The following is a 27,741-nucleotide window of genomic DNA, read 5'->3' on the forward strand; positions in this document are numbered from 1 at the left end:
ATAATTTACATTCTTTGGACGTACATGTTCGTATTGTGGCAATATGTGTCAACTTAAATTATTAATTAGAATTTTTTATTTTTTCATTACCGCCATTAGTCATGACATAACTTAACGCTTCAAAAGTGCTTGTAAACTAAACCTAATTGAAATAAATTAACTTTGGATTATGTACATCATAGTGTGATTTAAAAGCAAAAACCATATCTATACTAATATTATAAGCTGAAGAATTTGTTTGTTTGATTGAACGCGCTAATCTCAGGAACTACTGGACCGATTTGAAAAAATCTTTCAGTGTTAGATAGCCCATTTGTTGAGGAAGGTTATATATTATCCCCGTATTTCCACGGAAACGGGAACCACGCGGGTGAAACCGCGCGGCGGCAGCTAGTAATAAATAATTTGATGTAGCATGAATGATCCATTGTGTATGATTTGTTTAGAATGTACAAATCGGATTTTTCCATTTTATTTCATTTATCCATACAAATATTTTAAATGCAATAGTGAGTTTGGTTATTTGTTTTACGCTTGAAATCACGTCGGCTATTCAACCGTTCGTGCTATAATTTTCAAAATACATTGCCGTTCTTAATATAATTAATTAACTAATAAATTTTAATATGAGATAATGGGAAGCAAAGAATCTAAGGTGCCTTTCGTTTACAACAAAAATATTCCGAATGGATAGAAAAAATCCTTCCCGCAAATTCGCGAGAAAAAGCAAGTGATAGGTATATATATTTTTACATATACATTTTTCGAAAAATATCACTGCGTCAAATAAATCGAAAGTTTATCGCGACCTTTCGAAATGACCAAGCGGTTACGTACAGGGTATCTCGCGAAATAATATTATTGTGGCATGACGCTCACAGCCCCTGCCTCCTCTCATATTTATAATACCTCCGATTTCACGCATCATTAGTTACCAAGGAGCGTTTCGTATTACTATAAATATTTATGGTTCATATTTTATTGAGACCAACTGCCCCTTTGGTCCAGTCGCTGAAGTATTCGGTTATGGAACTTGAGGTCCTGGGTTTGAGTCCTGGATTGGGCTATAAAACTAAAATTCAGCCTTTCCTATACATAATTCTTAAACGCGGCGATGTTTCCGTATCTTGGAGGAGGTTAAAGTGTTGGACCTAGTCATTATTTTCATTGCTATCTGATAATGATCGTTATAGAGTCAAATATTATTATCTTAAATCCGCCATTCCGCATCGGATTAGCGTGATGGGCTTAAGCTTCAAATCCTCTTTCCTATAAGCACATTTAGTGTGCCATTTATCTATACTAATATTATAAAGCTGAAGAGTTTGTTTGTTTGGTTGAACGCGCTAGTCTCAGGAACTACTGTTCCGATTTGAAAAAATTTTTCAGTGTTAGATAGCCCATTTGACGAGGAAGGCTATATTTTATCCCCTTATTCTTACGGGAACGGGAAACACACAGGTGAAACCGCGCTGCGTCAGCTAGTAACCTATATACCTGGGACTTCTAAAATGGAAAACCAGTTCAACAAATCATCTTGCAAGTTGCAAGACAGGCAAGCAAACTTTGTCTATTTTCTATTTCTTCATTTAATTTTCTATTGTCTTTGTTAATCAGCCCGAGTTTTAGGAGTTAAGTTCCCCATCTATTTCCCATGAGGAGGGCCGAGGGGAGCAGGTTATGTCGGACTTACACCAACTAAAACCACACAATGTTTCAAACTATCGCCTGGAAACTGAGAATTAGGAAATTTTCGTACGCAACTGAAGAAATTCCGAAGTCCTGTGGCAACCCTACAGAACAACACTAGTTGTAGGTACACACCCTCACTCCCTTCTCTCTGATATTGTTGCGGTTCGAACACAAGTAAGCCCAAGAAAGGGCGAATATTAACAAAGGGGAGCGTGTTTATTAAAAGTGGGATTAAGTTGGTTCCGCGCAAAGTTGCCGGATTCCTGCAATCGACAATAGATTGCTGTTTCAAAGGGAATTAACTCAATTCCTTGTCGGATACGGTGGTATTGTTTGGTAAAGTTACATTCTGAAATAACTCGTGCTTATTTTGTTATGGTTAGTGTATGTCCGACATAACCTGCCCGTTTTAAACTCCCTGTGAGTTATATAGTTCTTTTTTTGGCATCTTATCATCATCATCACCATCAACCCTTATTCGGATCAATGCTGAGCTCGAGTCTCCTCACAGAATGTGAGGGGTTAGGCCAATAGTCCACCACGCTGGCCCAATGCGGATTGGCAGACTTCACACACACACAGAGAATTAAGAAAATTCTCTGGTATGCTTTTTTCCTCACTATGTTTTTCCTTCACCGTTTGAGACACGTGATATTTAATTTCTCAAAATGCACACAACTGAACAGTTGGAGGTGCATGCCCCACCCACACCCACACTCTCCGGAATCGGTCATATCCACTGGGCTATCACGGCTATATGCCGTATATATCTAAATATTCTCCTCCAATTAGTCGGAAACGACTGTGTTAGGAGTGGGTACGACAATAGCCTAGCAAGTTTTGACTACAATCTCACCCGATGGTAAGTGACGATGCCACAGTAAAGATATTACAAGCAGTATAGTAACTCGGCCGTATTTTTGAAATAAATACCTACAGCCGCGCGGTACGTAAACATGACATAGGGCTGCCCGCCTGCAGCAATTTAATTACATTTGCTAACTTTGTGTTTCCACTTAGTTTTATCATTGTAAATAAACTTTTTTTATATAAACAAATAAAATACTTTGTAAATTGTAGTAAAATGGGAAGTGATAAATAAAAATGCGTGTTTTTTGATTGGTTGATTTAATTAAGGCTGATACTAGACCTAATTCAGTCACCACCCATCTATACTACAGCCTTTCTTGATGAATACTGTTTACCAACAAACAATTTCCCCTAGATTTCTCTAGGATGCCATTATCAGATCCTGACATGAAAAAAATGGGACTAACCTGAAAGAATACTCATCCAAACAAAAAGAAACGGTTTACAAATGACGGAAATATCGCTGTAAATACGATACGATCCTTTTTGGAAGTCGGTTAATATACTTGTCACCAATGCCAAGCTGAGCAAAAGTTTTATGAGCTTGCACATTAAAGCGCATAAAATCCGCCATTTTGATTTTTAAGAACTAAGTTACCCAGTGATACTCGGCCTATCTGGACGAGTCTAATGACATATCATTTATCAGCATGTGTGCTTGGCAAATTTGTTCGTAACACTCCCGAAGGTCGGCGCGGTCCGGGAGGGGGGTAACGATGCCAAGCGCGTACGACAACACACCCGCGCAGTCCATTCCTCCCGTCGCCCGCATACAACAACAAGTCATAACATTCAAACACATACTCCTCCTTTGGGCTTCGCCGCAGTCGGGTAACAAAACACAAATGCTCCGAGCACAGACACACAAAACATTGTACAAGCAGTCGAGGTTTTAACACAAGCTTATCGTACCTACTGTATCGTGTTTTATGAACCGCGTATAACTACCTATTTCAATCGTGTCAATCACTTTCCTTTACTCTATTCACTTTATTTACTAATCCAGATACCTACCTTTATTCTGGAGATAAAAGGAAATACCTTATCCATTAAAAAATACAAGATTATGTACCTACCTACTAATAAGTAAATTTATTTTAAAGTCTTACCTTTCAGAGTTTCCAGGTAACTTAAAAAAAGTTATCTCTGGATGGGATAATTTTGAATTCATGCATCCAAAAACGGCACAGTATTTCCTACTGGTCATAATTAAAAAAATCTAATACTATTAATACACTTTACTCTGTTAATACACCGTGCGTTCGTTCGTCACCGCGGCACAGTCGCGACTGTCTTCACCCTACGATCACCCCATGTTCGAGCTGCGTAGGTATAGCTCGCGTTTCGACCTCTAGTATGAAGTCCAACTACTGGTTGTAATATCTTTACTGTGACGATGCATTCTTAGATGGAAGCGGGCTAACTTGTTAGGAGGGGGAAAAAATCCCCCTGTCGGTTTCTACACATCTTAGCGCAACGCTAAATCACTTAGACCTGGATCAATTAAGAAAACCTCAATTAACCCAGCCGGGGATCGAACCCAGGACTTCTTGGTAAACCCACCGCGCATACCTCTGCACCACAGACTACGTCAAAGCATGAACAAAGCTTTTATAAATTGATTGACTTAGAACCATAGAATCTGAATTTACCGCAATCTTTATTCTGCCAAGGAAAAATGTTTCATTAATGGCAACCCTGGCTAGAGGCGGATATTGTCCGACCTCGGAACAATAACGGAAGTGAGTCTGGTATCTTTATTGGTACGAGCCTTTGTTCTACTTTCGCTAATGGACACAATTTATTTGGAATGAAAATTTTATGTTGTTTCCTTTTATATTCGGATAATGTTGAAATGAAAATAACCTTAGAATGCTCTGTACAGCTACAGAGATAATTTTAGAAAACTAACCACATCTCGATTTTTTCGTGTAGACAGATTCATCATCATTTATTAACAACCCATATTCGGCTCATTGTTGAGCACGAGTCTTCTCTGAGGAGGAGAGAGAGGATGAGATTTGCTGGATGCAGGCGGATCAGGATCATGATGTTTAGAAGTCCCTACAATAGGCCTATAGTGGACGACGAATGCGTAAAAACAATTGAAGTAAGATTTTTCATTATTTTTGTATTCTGTTGTTTCTCGCAATTCTGAAAAGCGTATAAAAATTAAAAAGAAATTAAACTAATAATTTTAGCTATAACAAAAATAAAATCCCATTTAAAAATACGAAAAATAAAAGTTTAAATTATTCCATAAATAATCACGGTTGAATTTATGTTATTAGCATATCTGAATATGAAATTAAAACTCGAGGGGAGACATGGGTAGCACGGAGCAGCGGCACCGGATAGTTACGCGCAGATAAATAGCCGCCGGGGCAGAGGGCGCTGATTGCCCACACGGCTACGGGGCTCAGAGTATACTAGGCAACGCAAGTATACGCATGTTGCAGAGGACATACGAAAATGTTGAATAAGCAAAAGGAATCATTAAGTATTTTTGTTACTAGAGATTACGAGGCGATTATTGCAGTATGACGTCACCAGGCCAATAGTCGCTCTGACCCGCCGCTTAACATTAGACTTCAAAAAGTAAGCATGTCAAAAAGTAAGCGTTACAAATAGACAGCTAAATATTTTTAATTAAATATAGGTATATAATCCTTAACGATTATTTGTATCTTTGTCACTTTTACATGCATACAATCAATATATTAAACATTCTTTGACATAATACAATAGCCTCTCTTTGATGCCCTCATATAGTTTGATTCCTTTTTTTAACAATAGTATCATAAGGGTTAACGTAAAACATCTTTTAAAAATTGGTAACGATTAAGGTAGTAGTCGGTACCCCAAAAAGTCTTTTCTGTGAGCTTCCAGAGTAACAAAGTAATTTGCCAATTTATTACAATGTTTATGGTACTTGCGTTGGCGTGTGTACGTAGAGTCTACGACGTGATTAGAATTTGTACGGCTGCAATTCCTGTTCGCATAATACCATTCACTATCGGAGGGTTGGATCGCTTAATCAGCTGATTTAAGATAAGTATTTATACGAACGTTCGAGTAAATTACAGCGTCATGATTTGGAAAATATCAAAGGACATTTTCTCTTCCATTTTGTAAATTACTTTTACTAGTGAATTTATGAGATCACGTAACCTAATAACACAAAGGTTAACGGGAGAACGTTAAACCGTCAACCCACCAGGCTAATGACAACATTATCGTGGTTATAATCGTTACTTAAGAGTTCATTACCAAATCCAGTCAGACAATATTGAAGCTGACTATTTACTTAAAGCTGTATATTTTCATTTGAGGCTCTCAAATGAAAATGTAAAACTATAGAACATTATTAGATGTTATAAATTAGGTTGTTACATTAAACGATATTACAAGCGTAAGCTGCACTAGCATGCAAACTTATCACATGGGTTAAAATTAAACGCATTAAAATTTTCGACATGAGACTCGGCAAAATCTCAACTAACGTGACTGGATAATTTACTTTTCTTTGCCCACATAGTAAGATGTAACTAGATTTACAAATAATTTAAATGCTTAGTGATCAAATTAAATTAACTTTAATAAATTATATAAAGTAAAGTTTTTATAAACTTCTGTCGTCAGGAAACCTTTATGTTTGGCGTTTTTAAATATAATTTTTAATTATTAACAATGTTTGTAAAATACAACACATTATACAAAATAGTATAAAAAGTATAATTATAAACATGACGGTTAGTATTACCAGTACACAATAACTACTGAATTCCATTTATAATACCAAATTTCAGTTACTATGTATTATAATTTGGTCTACATCAAAATGGTGCCTGGCATCCAAAAAAAAACCCCATATCAGCACCCCAATTATATTATTGCCACACTAACATATCTCGCTCGGGTTGCCTCGGAACATCCATTAGTCACGCGACGTCAAAGCAAGGGGGCCCTGAGCCGCTAACAATCGATGACAATCGCGATTGTTGTTCAAGTACCATTGGCAATTCTAATCACATTTTAATGACACTTATACCCTTGGTGAATTGATAACCTTCCTGTATTAAATTGATTGGATTTCCCGTTATAAGTGTATTATTTTTTAATAAACAATGTTATGAATTTTATGATAAAATTAACTTGTATTTTAAATGCGAACGATTCTTGTATCTGCTTAACTGTTTAAACTTATCAATGCAAAATAACGACGAGATGTGATACCTAAATGGATATGACTTCTGCTTTCAATTCGGAGGGCGTAGGTTTAATTTCGGTCAGTGGCATGCACTTCTAACTTTTGAGTTATTTGCATCAGTTATGTAAATATCACGTGTCTCAAACGGTGAAGGAAAATCATCGTGAGGAAACCTGCATACCTAAGAATTTTCTTAATTCTTTAAGTGTGTGAAGTCTGCCACTCCGCATTTGGCCAACGTGGTGTACTAAGGCCTAACCTCTCTCATTCTGAGAACAGACTCGTGCTCAACAATGAGCCAAACATGGGTTGACAATGATGATCATGATGCAAAATAACATGAAACTTTTCAGAAAACTTATGTTGGGCGAAGAAAAGGACGTGAAAATTTTTAAAAAGAATTGTTACGTGGAATAAAGGCAAAACTTATACTACAATGTATGAGAATCAAGAATGTAATGAGATATAAAATTGTACAGTTCGTATTCCTTCCTTTTGATCAAACGTTATAAAATAATAAGATTTGTAATACAAAGAAGATGGAATACAAAAGGAACAGCCAGTGAATGTTTCCAGAGGTAAAAATCAATACGTTTCCCATCACAAAATGTTCCCCCGGGCTGGGATGTTAACCAATTTATCTTTATAAATATTAAATAAGGTCGGATACCTAACATATCTGTTTTTGTGTTTATAAATACGTACAGATATTACTTTATAATCTATGCATATTGTATGTACCTACTATCGATAGGTATAGATTTTTATTATTCGTACATTTTGGTTCAGTATTTCATAAATACGTATACATAGGTAAGTAAGACATAGTATAACCGTAAGATTTATACATAGGTATCAAATAATTGATAAAAGGGTACCTACATGTAGTATGATTTTCGATAGTTTGCTTTTTGTTGAAATATTATGCAGATTTACTTTTATGATAATGGAAGAAATACGTACATTGGAAAGTGTGATATTAGTATCAGTATAATATTTTATACTGAAAGATTCTATATTTATTCCGTATTTTCGTTGAAACTTCGATCATGACAAAAATATATAAAACTTCCGCAGCTATCTCAAAAATCAAAAGAATATACACTAGTATAGGGTATTTGTAAAAATAATTTGAATTTCACTTGACTTTCAGTTCGACTTCTGTGGTAATGTCAAATCTAAGGAATAGGTATGCCGACATTTAACTGCGTAGTCACGTGATACGCGATGCCTGCGGCGCGGCGGGCGCTATCAAATATTCATGGTCGGAGTGGTGCGTTCCACCCCTACCTCCCCATCTACCTACCCCTCTACCTTTTACCTTTGTTTTTATAGCATTATGGCATATATTTGAGTATTCTGGAACGTTTCTATTTATGCATTAATAATGGCTCTTACTTTATTGTTGTATATTTGAATTTAAAAATGGTTCTACCAACATTAATCAATACCCTTGTCATAGCTTGTTTAATAATACAGTTAGTTATTGAATTAAGCACAAAGCTGTTTATTCATAATGAATTTTTTTTGTAGTGTTAAATGTCGATTATTTAGGTATAATCGTTTTATAAAATGTAGGCGTGATAATAAATGTAATGCCAATAATTATGCCGACATGCGAAGTACTTTTGATTTACTGTTTTGAGATTGTCTTGTACTTTTGTACTTGTGGTCTACCTAAATATAGTTTTCTTACTTTGTTTAACTTGTCTATAACGATGTTACTTGACAAATGTCATCATCATCATCATCATCGTCATCATCATCATGTCAGCCGATGGACGTCCACAGCAGGACATAGGCCTTTTGTATGGACTTCCAAAGATCACTATACTGAGCCACCTGCATCCATTGAATCCTTGCGACTCGCTTACTGTTGTCAGTCCACCTGGCGGAGGGTCGATCAACACTGCGCTTTCTAGTGCGAAGTCTCCATTCCAGCATCTTGGGACTCCTACGTCCATCGGCTCTTTGGAACTACGAGTAGGTATGTGCCCCGCCCATTTCAGCTTCGCTAATCGTTGAGCTATGTCGGTGACTTTGGTTCTTCTGCGGATCTCTTCATTTCTAATTCAATCACAGAGGAATTTTTCTGGGATAAAAAGTGGCCTATGTGTTAATCACGACTATAATCTACCTTTACTTCAAATTTCAGATGATTCGGTTCAGTCGCCCTCAAAATCATCAGGTTCTCGCAAATCTCGGAAATTCATGGTTTTTAACGAAATAAAAAGTAGCCTATGTGTTAATCCAGAGTAAAATCTATTTCCATTCCAAATTTCAGCCAAATCGCTTCAGTAGTAACGGCGTTAAAGAGTAACAAATATCCAAACAAACATACATACATACAAACATTCGCGTTTATAATATTAGAAGGATAGCATAGGTTTTAATAAATAAAATATAATAGTTTAGTAACGTTATCCCTGTTAACCGACCTCATTCTCCCCAGTTCCACAACTCGTTGTGTTTTGAGCTACAAACCGCATAACGACACCCTTCAAAGGACTAACAATTCGCCAAGTTTGCTCCTTCACCCAGACTAATTGCATCAATTACGCCCATCGAAAAATTACTGCCGCGTTGTGAAACCGACGCTTTGAGCGTACATTACTTGTTTTATAGTGTTGAATATTTTCATTTAGGTTAGTAAACCAGAAATAAGACGTTAACTTGGTTTAAAACCAATGTGATTGTAAAATTAATAAAAAACTTTAAGAAATAGAATAAAATAAAGAAGCCATTTATTCTCTAACTTATTTTTAGTATTGTTTATTTTTTTTAGTATTGTCAAAAAGAAAAAAATGTACTTAATTAATATGAGTTGTTTAGTATGTTGTAGAATTATTATCTAAGAGTTAAGAGCTTTGGAGGGGCCCTGTATCAAAATTAGACATGCCCAATAGACAAACGGCAAATCCGAAAAAAATCCCAAAAAGCTCCCAATTCCCTTACTAAACCCACAAAAATCCTTACATCTTGTGTAGTATGATGATCGATGATATAACGAACATTTTGAACATTTCACACGTAGGGGGCCCCTGAAGTCCGGGGGCCCCGTATCATTGATACGGCTGATACGGCGGTAACTACGCCCCTGGTTAAGACCCCCTTCTCGGATAAAGGCCACATCCATTCTCTTCCATGACTCCCTTACTTTTGCTGTTCTCAACCACTCCTTGTGTAAGAAAAGTTTTAATACGTGGAGTTAAATTTTAACAGAACTATTCATTAACTTGGTTTCTCTCAAATAATTATAGCTATCGAACGTATATCTATCACTCATTGAAGTTACAATACGCTCTGTTGACATTCTTCTCTGAGAGACATTGAGGGTGGGCTGACAAACTGTCAGTCTTCATAAAATGAGGTACGAGCAACTATATATTTGCGAATCTTAGATATGTTACGTGCCTCCAAAATCACCACAAAAAAAAAGAGTTTTCAAAATCGTTCCACAAATGACGGAATTATCGCTGGACATACATAAAAAAAAAAAAAAAAAAACATACATACAGTCGAACGTAGAACCTCCTCCTTTTTGGAAGTCGGTTAAAAAGTGATCCGACTATAGTTACTTCACTAAGCGCACACATGCACATTCTTGTGTTAGCTTACATTATATATTTATGTAAATACCTTATGTATTATTTTTGTATATTGTATATTTTGTAAAGTGTATTTTTTGAGTTTATGTTTATGCTATTCTACTTTTCTTTAAAATAATTAATCAGTTTATATATAAATAATCAGTTATTGCGGAGCAAACTGAAAATCAGCTCTGTGCACTATGTACAGCATAAGGTTGAGTTTGCGGCCAGTTGCCATGTAAATATGAGTAAGTTTTCCGAACTGGAAAAATTAATCTTTCAATAAGCTACCGTAAGATATTCAAACTGTTTAAGTGCACCTCGAGTAGTTCAAAGGGTACCGACGAAAACTTGACACATTTCATCCGCAAAAGTTACAGTAAATACTTAAATGTTAACAATTTCTCGTTTACCCCGCATCACCCTAATCACAGGCCCGGCTGCGGGTGACGTCGGCAAATTGAGTTGCCTTTGATCCGCGCGTTACTGTACAAATTGACGTTTTACTAACAACATTTGGAGATCACGTTAAAATCCCTTTTATGCATCCTTGATATACTTTTCGATACTTTTCCTTTGCTCTTTTACCATACAATTTTAATAAAAAAAATTCAACCGACTTCAAAAACTTAAAACATACTGACTAAACAAAAAAGCGAAAAATAACATCATACTAAGTTCTATCTATCATATTATGTTCTAACTGATGATCAGCTTGAAGGCGGTGCTAGTCCAATGATGTATTAATTCAAGCTATGTAAGAATAGCATAAAGATTTAGGTTTTTTAGTGTTCTTTCATGTAATTCTTTCAGAAACGGTTCATATTAACACAACACTTTGAACAAAAAAAAGCATACAGACGAATTGTGAACCTCCTCCTTTTTGTGAAGTCGGTTAAAAATATCCAAAAATCGCAATAATCGGCTTTACGTTGCTGACTGTAAGCTCTTCTCGGACCAAAGCGCGTTTGAAACTCTCGTAACTCTAACTTTAACTACTAACATTGAAATAACATTTCTAATTCGTACAGCAAAAATTTGGAATGCCCTTCCAGTTTGTGTTTACTGACTTAATTTAAACACCTTCAAAGCAAGAGTGTATAGGCATCTTCTAGGTAAGCGCGCTCCAACTTACAAATTTATTAAAAAAAAATATACACATTTTGGACCTTTGTTCCCGATTCGCTACGTAGTTTTGAAATGCACTTCCACCCTTTCTTTGCGATTTCCCTATCATCTACAACGCAGCACAAGTAAAGTCAAGAGTAGGCTCTTAGACTATGGACCTTCTAGGTAAGTGTGTTCCACCATAAGCTGCATCTTTGCTTACCAACAGACGTAATTGCAAAGTGCTGGTCTTATACTCGTAGTACAAAGAAAAGTTTTTTTTTATTCAACTGATTTCAATGTAATTGGAATGATAATCATCATTATCATCATTGAGAGGGAATGAATATAGATTAAACTTTTTTACGTTGAGAAATCCTCATGGATACCTTCGCGCCACGAAGAGGCAAGAAGGTTATGTCGGTGTCAACTTTTCATAGGCTACTTTTGGCCCGTGGCCCGACACTTTGTTAACGTAATCGCAGCAAATGAATAAATTATGAAGTTACCCCGGGAAATCCATGATTCCTGCAGAATTTGTGAAAACCAGAATATCATACGGAGTCACTGGCGTTTAATAAGATATAATTTTATACGATTCGATGGAGATCCATTACAAAACACTTGTATAAGTTCGTTATTATAGGTCAGTTATAAAAGCACTCGATCCTGCGTATATACCAAACTTTTCATTCAAAAACAACATCGCTTCTCCTTTGTTTGCCTTGTCCTTATTAAGTCGTCCCAGCCCCTTTTTATTTAATAAGGGCCAAATATTTGCTCATCGTTTGCTCCCTTTTAGAGTAAATGTTATCGCTGGAATATTTAAACGTGGAAAATGTTGATTTAGGAGTGTATTTTTTATGAGAAGTGAAGTGAAGTGAAGTGAATATAACTAAATTTTTAGTTTGAAACCTATACTCTGCGTTTTTCTAATTACGCTACACCAAATGTCGTGATAGCCCAGTGGATATGACCTGCCTCCGATTCCGGAGGGTGTGGATTCGAATCCAGTCCGGGGCATGCACCTCCAACTTTTCAGTTGTGTGCATTTTAAGAAATTAAATATCACGGGTCTCAAACGGTGAAGGAAAACATCGTGAGGAACCCTGCATACCAGAGAATTTTCGTAATTTTCTGCGTGTGTGAAGTCTGCCAATCCGCATTGGGCCCGCGTGGTGGACTATTGGCCTAACCCTTCTCATTCTGAGAGAAACTTGAGCTCAGCAGTGAGCCGATTATTATGGGTTGAAGTGTGAAATGACGCGTAATTAGGAAAACGCAAAGCAAAAACACTGGTTCAGCATATTTAACCTGTTTTTTAACAAGATAGATTATATAGATAGATAGGCAGTAGATTTAAAACAGCAATTCGAAACCTACAGGATGAAATACTCAGAAAACATTTTTTTTGGATGACGTTTGTTTACCGATTTTTTTTCGTTTTAAGCCGATGTCTGATGTAGTTAAGTTAGAATAACGCAAAAAATCATGCTTATTCAGCACAGTAAGCCTCATTACCAGAGAAAATACTCAGGTTTTATAATAAAATTCCTACAACATGGCACCCCACCGCAACAAATAATGACGCTACGAGATAATTTATTCACTTCTGTTCTGCCGAGTTCCAATGGCCACTGGCCGCCATAAGTAGGGACTTATTTAAAGGTACCGGCGAAATACACAATATTTATCGTGACCATGCAACACAATATTTATCGTGACCATTGGGGTCTGATGGATTGTGACCAAAGACTACGCGATCACAGCACAATATAGATATTTTGTGATCAGATGATCATGAAGCTTCAGATTCCCTCTGTATCTCTGGCGATCATGATGAATCAACGATTATTCCTGTATATGTATAAAAACCTTTTTTACCAAATTAAAAAAAGTGTAGATACGAGTTATTAGAGCACATACCTGTATCTCTCAATTGGAGCGAGCCGACTTTGTTAGTGAGGTAGCCCTTGATGGAGTTGGCGACTCGCGAGGGCGAAGCGGCTGCGGCGCCGCCTCGCAGCGCGCCCTGCAGCCGCCCGAGCAGCGCTCCCCCCTCGTCCTCCACGGTCAAAGCCCAGGGGGCGACTGCCCCACGCGCGCGGGAAATTCGAACGCGAACTTTCAAACTTCGAACGTCTTCGACAGTCTATTCTTTTTTTTCTTAAAATATAGCAAAGAGCCGTGTTACTTAGTGCTTAATAAACTATGTTGTGTATAATCTATGGTACGGTTAACGCTATCAGTGCATTGTTTTGATATGTATCGGTTTTTGTTTTAGGATTTTGGGCTTTTAGTGCTTCCACATGGTGCGCCGAGGTGGATTTCTGAAACAAGAAGTACAGTTATTTAATTGGGTTGTATATTGAGGTCAGGAGAGCAGAACCAGGATAATCCTGATTTCAAATCGTGAACCATAACCTACAGCAGTATTTTGAGCTAAAATCATGAATAGCTTGAATAGCGCGCCTATCGAATAACCACATTCTCTAATAAAAAGAAGGTGTGATGAGGCGCGCTTGCCTACAAAATGTTCACTCTTTAATATATTCTTAATTTTAGTATTATAGAAAATCTAATAATACTATAGAAATGAAAAACCGAGATGCATGTTAATTTTATTCTTTTGCAGCTACATAATTTTCGAAAGTTTTACACAGAGCTTTAGGTTTTCGTACGTGAAAAAACGGAAGTCATAAAACCGAGCCGACTTCCGTTCAGAAAATGGCGACCGGAAACTGTTGGAGGAGCGGTTTCCGGTAGCAGACATCCGAAAGCCCTCAACTTGAGACGTAATTTCTCTCGCAGACTGTGTGTGTAGGAAAATTACTATAAAAAATGTTGCAAACAAAAAGAATGAATGAAAGAATGGAATACCTACTATTTATTGTACAATGTAAGGTATAGGTTATACACTAATAGAAAAAATCCGTAGTAGTTATAAGAAAATACCATAATTATGTTAGCTTGTGCCTACATGCGGCCTTAACGCTAAGCGATCTCTAAACGTATTAAAGTTATGAGTATAGTTTTTAAATTTATTTTTAATGACGTATATTCTACTGTGTATATACCTACTACAGTCACTATATAGAAACCTTATCAGTCACTTCCTTACAATGGTGTTTGTTGTAAATCTTCAGTTCTAATTTTTAGGCAGGAAATTAAGCCCAGTATATATTATGTTGCTCCTAGCCACATCAAAATTCGTTTAGTACTTTTAGATATTATCGCCGACGCACACACAAAATATTTTCTTAAATTTTATTTTTTTATCCAGCTGATTTTCTTTATCGCCACAATAAGTTTTTACAATCGGTTTTATTACCGCCTATATTATTGGCCCCAGTAAGGCCAGGCCATTTTTTTATAAGAGAGGTGAAATAGAGCTTCAACCCACCACGTTGAGGGTTGGCGTGATAATGTTTGACTTGTATCAGTCATCAGATGTTCCTTCCAACATCAGGCTGACAATTTTTAAAAAGGGAATGACCATCCCAGGCCTGCCCTAACCACCAATTTATTTATATAAAAAAAAAATCTTGATAATTCTACTTACATGATGAAATCATTACTTTATTTAAAAAAGTTTGCGACACCGTTTTACGCGAATTTTAATTCATCTTTTATTTGTCTTCAACGGTTACAACAAACATCGTTGGCCATACAGCCTGAGTTTTACGATATTTTTTGATGATTGATTTGTTTGTTTGTTTTTTTTGTTTGCTAATTTTGTTGGCAAAAAATAATACAGCTTCAAATATTACTTCTCCGCTTTGGATTACCGGCAAACATTTTGAGCAAGAAGAGTGAAAATATTTTCTTCAAGAAACATATATTTATATACATCATAAAATCTCCTTATACTTTTATACGGGGGTATACTTTCTGTTTGTACAGTTTTATAATTTACCAAGTTACCTGGTATACTCATATGCCGTATGCATACGCTTCCTAATAATTTAAATGTATTACAGTAAAACCGTATGGCTAAATATGTAAATGCTACATAGCTAAGACCTTAATCAACCTCTCCTGATACGTTCTTTCAGTAAATTTTAAAATTACATCAAAGCTAACCGAAATCAAAATTACCCACTTGAAACTTTTCACTGTACCAGTGAGCCAATCAAAACAGTGCAGTAGACTATCTATAAAAATACCGCATTGACGTAAAATCTCCATTTCATTTCTACTTATTGAAAATACATATAAAATACACTTTCTATATATATATGGCTCCCACTAAAAAAAATCACTAACTAAAGCCATCCCTCTCACACGCCCCCCAAAAATATTCTCCCACTCACTCGCACACCACATACATTACGCAATACCAAAACCACGATTATATAACATAGAACACACAATACAAATAATATATAGAAATACAGAACCACAATATCTGGCACCTGAATTTGAAAATGGAACACGAAATTTGAACGTAACGAATAAACAAAATGGCGGATAAATTAATGAAAAATATTAACCTTGTGCTGAGGCGGCGAGAGCTTGGCACACCTGGGTTTTACAAGCCCAGACTGACATCCTTCGCTAGAGCCGGTGCGAAGGCTTCGCAGCCATGCGCAAAGCCTACGCCCCTGATTGGTTGACATGCCATTGTGACGTCACGACGCTCCAGCCAATGGGTGGGACCTGAAATTTTCATGTAGGTATAGGAGGCAAATGGGTCGATTGCTAAAAATAGGCCCTGGGCATAAGCCACGGTCGATATCACGCCTTACCACAAACGATCATCGTATTTAGGAATTGCTAGGTTTCGTATTTCGGTGTTCAAAACGTGATTTAATCATTGACCCCAGAGGCGGTGGATTTTCCACTGACACCAACCACTGCTATTTTACCTACAATAATTGTATTTGAATTCATGGAATACTACACTAATTATATATAATATATAAATACATACAATCTTTAATAACCAAAAAATAGATACAAAAAACAATAAGATTGCCTGTGGTCTCCACACTAGATTGATCTGTATCGTGGAGACCAGGTAGGATTTTCTAATGTTTTCCGTTGGACTAGAATTAATTACAAAAATTAAAATAAATAGGACTACATTACAAAAAGAAATACATTACTAAAAAGAAAAGTAAAGTAAAACAGTAAGCAGAAACGTTAGATAGGTATACACAATTATTTTATCTTATTTCATTTAATTAGTTAAACCAATTTAAATTAGTCATGCAATTATACGCTCTCGATTTCAAAGGCGTATTTTTTTTTAACTAAACCATAGATAAAAACGCATGAAAAATTAGTTTCTTTAGCGTAAATAGAAGGAAATTTTTTATTGGATTCCAGTCTTACTTTAACCTCAAGTTTAACTTGAGATGAAGGTTATCGTGAAGGAGGAAGAATTGAACAAAACGAATTATTTTTTCCGACGGCGGTTTTGTTAGCACAAAAATCTGTCTGGCCCTGTTAAAATCGATCGTCTTTCAAGTATTATTGAAAAATCAATGCCATTTTAACAGTAAGTATGGTAAATGAACTAAAGATACGTGTCGCTTTCTTGTCAGCTGATCTGTCTAATTTGCCTGATGCTCTTTCGCGCGTCTCAATTCGCTTTATACTTGAACATTTTGAGGGTAGAGACATGCTTGAAGTCCTCCCAAAGCTACCATGGGATAAACTCCACAGTTGTCCACCGAACTTAAATACCTGTAACTCAAAAACAATCGGCATTTAAAAACGAAGAAAGTGTGGTCGTAACAGACTCTTAGTACATTTCTACTGAAAGCAAAGAGGTGAATATAACGCAGTATATTTTGTCGTAAGCAAACTTGTGTATGTAAACTTTCAAACTACCGTAAATTTTTCTCTTTGAAAAATATCATAGGCTATTTCTAGGTTCCCCGCACTAGAAAGCGCAGTGTTGGTCGATCCCTTGCCGGGTGGACTGAGGAAAAGATCAAGTCGCAGGGATTTGCTGGAAGCAGGCGGCTCAGGATCGTGATGTTTGGAAACGCACAAAAAGCCTATGTCATGCAGTGGACGTCCATCGCTTGATATGGTGATGATGATGATTCACATCGATCGATTACACAGCCTCCTTACCATAGACTGTTTTATTTACTCATAGGCTGTTTTTTATTAATTTACACTAATAGCAAATCCGTTAAAAACACACACAAAAAAGTAATTTTATTTTAAGAAATACATCACTCCAAAACTGCTGGATGAATTCAAATGAAACTTGACACGATTTGTCATACTACGAAAAAGGTCATGGATACTTTAGGCCTTTAGTTTTCCATAAACCAGTCATAAATCATGGGACAAATAGTTGTGATTTAAGAGTTTTGGGATGTTCATCCCAGTTAAAAGAGGTAAAAATATTTTTAAAGAAAACCTGTAATTTTTTAAGTTATGTTCAAGGTAAATTTTGTTTTGGTTATATATGGTTGGATAAAATCTTACACTGGTTTCTAACGCATAAAGTCGCAGGTCTCTGCTAGTATTTCACCAACCGAATAATCCCGAAAAAATGTATGAATTCTAAACAATATATATGTAGGACATCAGCTCATTTGACATGACCTCATAAGTAGGTCAGTACAATTATGTAGGTACCTGTAACACATGTGAGTTGGAAATATGAGGACATTTGTAATTGTTAGTTTCACCTAAAGCGTTCAACACATTTCATCTTAAGTGATCGTAAATCTTGATTTGTTCACGTAAACGCTTGTTATGAATGAATCCTGTTAAATGTACCTTTAAATATATCCATAGACTAGCCGACGACTCACGGTTTTATATGCGTAGTTCCCGTTCCCGTCAGAATACGGAGATAAAGTATAGCTTATAAAGTATCACACTGACACAACGTGGTTTTTTTAAGAGTAAAATAATTTTCAAAATTGGTTTAGTAGATAGTAGAGAACTTTAGCTCTTACCGGTAACATAAAATAATTAAAGGGAATAACTATATGTCCCTACCAAAACTAAATTGACCAGGGGCCCGGTAGACTCATTGATTACTTCAGCTTATCATCATCACCATCGTCATCATTATCAGCCGATGGACCTATTAAATCCAACAACAGACAACAGGCAACAAGAATAACAGATAAAGTCGCGAGCTGTCATCATCCAGACATGTTATAAGATTAGATTTAATTAAACAGCATTAAAACAGAAATAAGAAAAGCTGTAGAAGAACATAAGTCTAAGACATATACATGTTATGGGAGTACCACTATTATAGGAGTCGTCAGCCCAGCAGTAGGTCCTTAAAATCTGCTGATCCATACTCGAAACCGATTTTTCTTCAAGTCGGTTTAAAATCTAATTACTCCAAGTTTGAAAAGACTCGATAATTGTAATACAAAGCGGGGCGTACGTGTTTGAAGTGGCGATAAAGTTTTGCATTCTGCCAAGTTATTGGGAGCATGCCAGGAGAATCCGGGCCAAGTGGGGAAGAGCTCCGGCTTATGTAAAGGGCTTTTAGATAATGGGAGAGCTACGAGTATGTGATAACGGATTTATTATACCACCACCATAATACCACCTATATATGCCTTGACAGTTCCAAATACGAATAACGAAAACTATACTACACGCTTTTTTGATGAATACTGTTTACCAACATATAAATTAGAAATGAAGGTAGAAAACACATGTCATTTCATAACTTATTTACTTTAAATTATATATGGTTTGCTTTATATAATTATGTTAAATAAATAAATAAATGTTATATAAAATATATTAACCATATCTAATTGTTGTAAGCTTATTAATTAAATTTATTTTTATTAATAGAAAAACAAGTTAATTTTAATTATTATTAGGTGTGAAATGACTAGTGAATTATACCTTCATTTTTAATTTGTTTGTTGGTAAACAGTACTCATCAAAAAAGGCTGTAGTACAGTTAGTCCACGTAAACACCCAATCTCTTGAAAAATTAAGGATGTTCGTAGAAACTTTCATATCTTTAATGAAATGAAATGACATGTTCGTAGAAACTTTCATATCTTTAATGAAATGAAACCTTAGAGATTCTTATGAAAACCTAATGCGTAAAAAAGTGTCCGCTTGGAAACTTTTATTGTGATATTGAAGTTGTTTAAGCTGTTGTTTAATAAGTCAGTCAGTTATTTTTTATGTCCGACATAAGGAAGAGGGATTTTTAAGTTTGAAGTTTCAGGATGCTGTGAGTCTGTGTATTTAAAGTTAATATTTCATCTTGACAAGCGCTAAGCAGCAAATTATTTTATCTGTTTCTGGCATATCCTGCAAAGCGGTGTAAAGTTATAGTCGATGGCAATCTACATAACATAAACTATTGCCATATGGCAATATAAAAAGGCTTAAGCAACTTGAGACCACAATTCATAAATCTCTTTAACAAGGGTGTATCTATGAACAGGTTTTAATGGATTTCTTTGGGTATAAAAAGGCCTTCATCAAAAGAGCAAGCGAACGGTTTGGGACGCAGCATTTTGCCTTATTACGCCTATTGTTGTATTTTCTTTGAATATTGTAAACATCTCCTAAGGATGCTTCTGTTTTGGAGTGAAACCTACGTAGAGAAGATTGTGTCTCGCTGATGTTGTTGATCGAGAGCATGCGATAGCCAGACATATCTCATGTAATGCTAGCCACTCTCATCCAATAAGTCCACATGCCTAGAGCGCAAACGGCATGATATCCGATAAAACTGATCGTGTGTTGGTCGCGATCTGCATGATTTCATGCACATTTTATTAGATTTAGTTATAAGACACGTACTAAGCAGTTTAGTTCCTCTTTTCTTAAGCACTGAGACACTGCACTTTCGCTTGAGACCTTTAAAATTGTCTTAAATAAAATCTTTAACGGTGTTTACCGAAGAATTGCTGCAAAGCTAAGTTGACTGGAGATGTAATTAGAAGTTTGACTATTTGTTCTACCCTCGGGTTACATGAAAAGAGCCAGCTGTACTTGTTTTTCTATTTAAGAAAATCATACATTATGAAAATTTACAGTAGTTTAAATTATTACAACTTCTTTTCAGCTTCCAAGCATATCATTAAGGAATTCATTAATTGTAAAGTAACCACGACTTGGCAAAGTTAGACGGCCTCCGTGACACAGTGGATTTACAAGACGGAGGTCCTGTGTTTGATCCCCTGGGCCTGGGCTGGGCCGGTTAAGGTTCTCTTAATTGGTCCAGGTCTAATTAATATTCCAGACTTCAACTGTGGCTAGTTACCACCGGCAAGTGATTTAGCGCTCCGGTACGTTGTCGTGTAGAAACCGAAAGGGGTGTGGATTTTTATCCTATTCCTAACAAGTTAGTGCGCTTCCATCTCAGATTGCATCATCACCTACCATCAGGGGAGATCGTAGTCTAAGGCTAACTTGTAAAAAGAAAAAAAATAGTTTTTTAACACAACAACAAACAAATAACCTCTCAGACTGAAACATAGAAACAATTGGTTTCATATCAATGCAATGTGCGAACTTGGCCATGCGGGTAACATGGCATTGCATGTCGCACGCCTTTCATTGCATGCCTCACGAATTGGGGGAACAGTAATTGCTATTAAAAGAGTTAGATATGTTTTCTCGCATTTAAAACGAAGCATAACGGTGGGTGGATATGACCTCTGTCTCCGATTCCGGAGGGCATAGGCTCGAATCCGGTCCGGCATGCACCTCCAACTTTTCAGTTATGTGCATTATAAGAAGGAAAAACATCGTGAGAAAACCTGCATACCTGAAAATTTTCTTAATTCTTTACGTGTGTGAAATTTGCCAATCCGCATTGGGCCAGCGTGGTGGACTATTGGCCTAGTCCCTTCATTCTGACCAGTGAGCCGTGTATAAACTAGAAACTAATTGGGGATATTAGTAAGTAGTACAGTATTAATGAGAGATCCGCAGAAGAACTCAACGAGTCGCGAAGCTGAAGTAACAATGACCGGGGAACATAGTTCGAAGAACCGATGGACGTTGGGGTTCCAAGGTGCTGGAATAGAGACCCCGCACTAAAATACGCTGTGTTGATCAACCCCCCACCAGATGGACTGACGACATCAAGCAAGTCGCAGGGATTCGCTGGATGCAGGCGGCTCAGGATCGTGATGTTTGGAAGTCCCTACAAAAAGCCTATGTCCTGCTGTGGACTCCCATCGGCTGGTATAATGATGATTACTAGGTCGATTACACAGCCTCTTTACCATTGACATAGGCTGTTTTTCTTCTTTCTCTGTAGAGCCTATGAGATTGACCTAGGAACTCTTCGCATCACGTATATATGCCATGCATTCTTTTATCAAATCTGCCGCTGCCTGCCTGCAAAATCAGATAGCAATGAAATGTAACATTGTCACCCTAAGCCCGCCAACCCGCATTGGAGAAGAGTGGTGAGTCTAAGCTCTATATTCTCTCTCCTACAAGGCGTAAAGCCAGATCCTGTGGGTTATTAAAATAAACTGTTATTAATAACTGATTTAACATTCATTGTAATCACAAAGATATAACCACCAAGTGTCAAAGTTTTGTAAACTCAGAATAGACCCAAAGTACCCCACCAGTGAGAATGGGAGGGGGGGTTTTAAAAATGGCGGCGGTCGATGTGTCCACGCACGCGCCGTGTCGCGGACGGCGCTGTGTCAGTCGTGCCAACAAATATACAGAGTGATATTTTAGAAGCGGTAATGTGTGGTCTGGAATAAAATTTATTTCATTGATTTGTTTGAAACTTTCTAAAAACACTTGATACAAAATATACATTCGTTGCATGTAAGGGCGTATCCACCAATAATAAATAATTCAAATTAATTAAATGACAATTATCAAATAAATATCTATAATTCTATACTAATATTATACAGAGGAAAAATTTGTATTTTTGTACGAGTATGTAACGAATCAGTTTAAATTAGGAGAACCCTTAATTTCTGATTCGATCACGCAGAGTGGAGATGGAGTGGCGACCCCGCACCGGAAAGTGCGAACCTTCACTAGGTGGACTGAGGATATCAAGTGGGTTGCAGGGAGCCTCTGGATGCTGCGGCTCGAGACCGTTTTGTTTGGAAGTATAAGCATTAAGCAAGTGTTTCTAGCAGCTGGAATTTTATCGGCTGATAACGAGATGATAATTAATGATGACGATGTAATAAATAAACTCAAAACTGTTGAACCGATTTGAAAAATTCTTTCAGCAATAGAAAGCTACATCAAAAGCGAGTAACAAAAGCTATATTTAATAACCGTATTTCCACGGTAATGGTTAGTTACCATTGCCGTGATGTTAACTTAAGATAAGTTAATTAATTGATGGTAAAAAATTTATGCAATCCATGAAAGAACAATTAATCAGCTTCAATGTCTTCATGGTTAAGGAGTAGGACTTTCTCATAATGTCTAGGGTTTAATTCCCGTCTCGCTTGCCTATTGTTAAACCATTTCCAAGTTTTCCGCTTAGTTGGAGAAAAAGGAGAATACTAGTCATGTTTGAAATATAAAAAATACTCTTGAAAAATATACCATCAGGTTAATTTATGTCTAATGTTATGATGTGGTTTTGTGCAATGGTATTTCCTAAAAAAAAGAGTGTGTCAGCTCCGACGCACAAATAGAGTTTACTCTTTCGGATCAACTGTCTAAATAGGTGTATGTTGCCCCGCAGCATACACTATGTACGTCTCTATACTGACGCCTGAAAAGTGAAAGGTGCGCAGAATACGTTGCGTACAAAAATGTAACGCTGTCATTCGTTCATCGAATTTTACTGCCCATTTTTTTTTTTCATATCGGGGGCTATTTAAGAAAAATCGATTTTTTCTTTACATTCCAAAATGCCTTGAGATAATATTCAATTATTAGTAAAAAGCTGTTATATTGAGTGAGATACAGACACCTAAAATGTTGAGTATAAATATTGAGTAATAATGCCTCACTGATCATTCCCATATTTTCACTCTATACATATTCCTGTTCATATTGACGGTTATTATGGTAATGTGGCATTTTGCAGCTCCACGACTCACTAATGTTAACTGCTTCTATGGAATGACTCAGTGATTGAAGCGCATGGAATATTGTAAAGAAATTCCGGGTTCGAGTCTAAAAAATAACAAACAATTGACAAAATGTAAATATTACTCTGTAAATATACACGTATGTTTATATATATGTGTTCTCTTTGGTGCAGTAATTTGTGGGTTTGAGTAGGTAAACGACAGATTACCTACATAAATAATATTAAGATCGTTGCATAAATATAATGTTTTTTATGAGATAAACGTAATTCCAAGAATTGCTCATTTACATAAAGTAGTGGTTAAAATCGACAATAACTCATTTAAGGATATGTCTGCAAGAAAGAGTAAATTAATATATAGGGTAGTCTGCAATCAAGGCTCCTCGGAAATAAAATGAAAAATAAATCTTTAATTTTAAATTGAACGTTCATTGACATTAAATAAAATTAAATATGTGTGTGTAATTGTGTATGATGTGCGTCACTAAAGTACCTAGTGTGTGTAATTTTAATTTAATTTATTCTAATGAAATAAATATATATATATATATTAACTGTATGTATTTCTTCTACATAGGTAATAACTTTTAACTTGGCTTTCATAATCCTGCATTCTTCGTTAATGTACAATTGTACACTCGTACAGAATTTTTGTTTATGTATTAATAATACTATGTTGTATGTTCATAAAAGCGTAAGCTATTATGAACATACAATAATAGATTTATATTCGTTGTTTTGGTCGTACAAAGAAAACTTTTCCGATCTAGTGAGATGAAAAATAATATACTATTGCCGGCTTACGGCATTGATTTTCATAAAAGCAAACAGTTTGTTAAAAACAATATTTTTCTTTCAAAGGCAAAGTCGTAAGCTTTTGATTAAGCACAAGAGAAACAAGATTGAATGGAATCTGATTCATTCATATCTCATATTTCTTCATTTTACTTTCAGTCTTATTTTGTTGACAACAGAGTTCAATTCGAAACGTAACTAAGCGTACTTACGATCATTCTACTCTAAAATGGAAAATTTTCCTAGAATAGGATTCATTGAAATGTGAGCTTTAAACACGAGTCATAAAGTATAAAATTGTATACATTCATTGAAAAAATAGATTATTACGCTAGAGACAAATTTTATAAGCATTTCTCGGTTATCTTTTAGATACAAGAGAATTTTAGATAAGTACAAATTGAAGAAATAAAACGTTTCTCCTTGTATTTCCCAAAAATAAAGAATTTTCGCAAAACCTTTTCCAACGCTTACGATTTATCTACGAATCTACTTTAGTAAAACTGAAAAGCTCTGTAACATTGAGTTTTTCTTTTCTTTTCTTGCAAGTAATTTTCAATCTTTCTTGCAAGTAATGTTCAATCTTTCAAATTAGAGCCTCAAATTACTCAACGATAAAGCGGTCGAACTCATCACTGAGGGGTGCTGATTCGAACCCGCCCCGTTGGTCTATTGTCGTACCCACTCCCAACACAGTCTTTCCCGACTAGTTGGAGGGGAATTGATCATATTGAAAAAACAAATATTAAAAAAAATCGTAGCCCGAAGTTGGAAAATTGGTGGTGTTGCAAGTACGCTATGCTATAGTGATCCCGCCCGCCAGAGCCTTGATAGCCCAGTCGATATGACCTCGCATGCACGTCTTACTTTTCAGTTATGTGCATTTTAAGAAATTAAATATTATCTCATACAGTAAAAGAAATTAATCGTGAGGAAAACTGTCTGGAAACCACGTAGAGAATTAAGAAAATTCTCAAGTATGAAAGGAATGTGGATTTTCATCTTCCTCCTAACAAGTTAGCCCGCTTACATCTTAGATTGCATCATCACTTACCATTATTATTCACTTAGGTGAGATTATAGTCAAGGGTTAACTAGTAAAGTATAAATTAAAAAAAACAATGCTAATAAGTACCTGAGAATTTTCTTAATTCTCTACGTCTCTGTCAACCCGCATTGGAACCGCGTGGTGGACTATTAGCCTAACCCCTATCATTCTGAGAGGAGACTCGTGCGCAACAGTGAGCCGAATATAGGTTGTTAATGATGATGATGAATGATTAAATACTTCACAACTGCGAGCTTATCGTATTTTATAAAACCTTATAATCACATTCGAACGAACATCAGATTCGTTACATATACGCTAATTGGACCGGCTAAAACTAAAACAGAAGTTATGCGGGTAGTTGAGAACTTTTCAATATAAAATCTTTTTAACGAAGAAATTCAACCGACTTCAAAATCATAGAAATAAACTAAAAAGTGAAAAATAACAACGTATGTGCTACCTAAAAATAAAATAAAAGCGAAAAGTAACAACGTATGTGCTACCTTCTGATAACTTTGAAGGCGGTGCCAACACTAATTTTGTTAAAAATATTTTATTGTTCTGTTTTTAGTGTGTCCTAGAATGGTGAACGAAAGCGGTACAGTCAATTCCGTTATTTTCATTTTAACACAAAAATACTAAATCGATTTCCATGAAAATCAAATGGCAACAATCTGGAAGTATACTCTTTCAAACAAAAAAGGAATTTTCATAACTCATTAGGTTAATAAATGACGAAAATATGAGGTAACAAACATTAAAAAAAACATACGCGCCGAATTAAGAACCTGGTCCTTTTATTGAAGGACGGAGTGACCTTCAAAGCCAAACAGATATCTCTATCTACAGTAGGTCGAGTGACATCTGAAACAGGGATAAGTTCGCAGCATGACGTGATAAATGACAAGAGGAAAGACCTTAATGAAACTACATTCGTCTTCCGAAATTGCCATTTTGAGGAAAACCTGGAAAAGGTATCACCGTAATGCCTTTTATATCACGAGTATTTTTTATATAGCGGTACGTTATCGCTTGACTTTATTAGTAAACTTTGTGAGGCCTCATTCGCACGAGACTTAAAAAAGCGATGCGTTAATTAAAACCCAGCGGTCTTAGTCATCAGTATCCTATCCTAGTAATATTATAAAGGCGAAAGTTTGTGTGTAAGTGTGTAAGTATGTTTGTTCCTCTTTTACGCTGCGGCCACTGAAGCAATTTGGCTAAAATTTGGAATGGAAATAGATTTTACTCTGGATTAACATACTACTTCCTCGTTGTTATCAACCCATATTCGGCTCACTGCTGAGCTCGAGTCTCCTCTCAGAATGAGAGGGGTTAGGCCAATAGTCCACCACGCTGGCCCAATGCGGATTGGCAGACTTCACACACGCAGAGAATTTAGAAAATTCTCTGGTGTGCAGTCTCACGATGTTGTCCTTCACCGTTTGAGACACGTGATATTTAATTTCTTAAAATGCACACAAATGAAAAGTTGGAGGTGCATGCCCCGGAGCGGATTCGAACCCACACCCTCCGGAATTGGATACGTGATATTTAATTTCTTAAATTTCCTACTATACTACAAATAATACAAAGGCGAAAGTTTGTGTGTAACTGTGTGTGTGTGTGTGTAAAAAAAATCCATGGTTCCCGCGGGATTTGTGAAAACTGAATTCCACGCGGACGAAGTCGCGGGCGTCCGCTAGTATAAAACAAAAACAAATGTTGGTGAATTTGAGTGCAATACAAGTCCAAATGTAATTGGTCTGAGCTGATATCGGACGTGTCTAATTCGATGATCACGACGTACTGCGGTGGGGGGAGGGGGGAGGGGGTGGGCGTGTCCGCTCGATAGCTGAAGACGTGCTGAAAAACGACACCAATTGGACCGAACGGTCGTTCTATCAATCTTTCTATCGGGTTGAAGATGATTTGCGTCCCGACTTTATCTGGGACCCGACCATTATCATTATAAGTCATACATCAAAACGTTTCAAGACGTATTTTTTTTTATTATATTTTATTAAAAAAGTTTGATTAATTACTATATCTTATTTGGTTTCAATGATATTGTATAATTGTATGTTTCAAAACGTAAAGATGACTGAAAATTGCATTTAATAGAATAAACAAACTATGCCATAGTTTGTTTTTTCTATTGCGCGTTGAACTACTATGTAATCAAAAAACTATACCACTATTAGTTAGCAAAAATTAATCAATGAAACGATAAACGATTATACTTCGTATTATTTGTGAACAAATTTTTAAAATCAAAGTCAAAGTCAAAGTCAAAATTTTGTTTATTTCAAATAGGCTTAGTTAACAAGCTCTATCGAAACGTCCCGTCGTGACCACGATCTATGCAACTGAGTCGAAATATCGACATTAAAAATCTCGTCGTTTTATCGTTGTA

General features: G+C 36.2%; 1 protein-coding gene across 1 annotated transcript in view; it reads right to left on the minus strand.

Moving 5' to 3' along the window:
- Positions 1-16,037, minus strand: part of LOC112050480 (vesicular acetylcholine transporter) — a 43,268-nt gene extending 27,231 nt beyond the window's left edge. The window contains exons 1-2 of the mRNA XM_052883830.1: positions 15,963-16,037; positions 13,396-13,799 (exon numbers count right to left, since the gene is read on the minus strand). The gene's annotated coding sequence lies outside the window, so the exon portion shown is untranslated. The remainder of the gene's footprint in view (positions 1-13,395; positions 13,800-15,962) is intronic.
- Between the last annotated feature and the right edge of the window lie 11,704 nt (positions 16,038-27,741).

Source organism: Bicyclus anynana, chromosome 10, assembly GCF_947172395.1.
Source record: "Bicyclus anynana chromosome 10, ilBicAnyn1.1, whole genome shotgun sequence".
NCBI classification, from domain to species: Eukaryota; Metazoa; Arthropoda; class Insecta; order Lepidoptera; family Nymphalidae; genus Bicyclus; species Bicyclus anynana.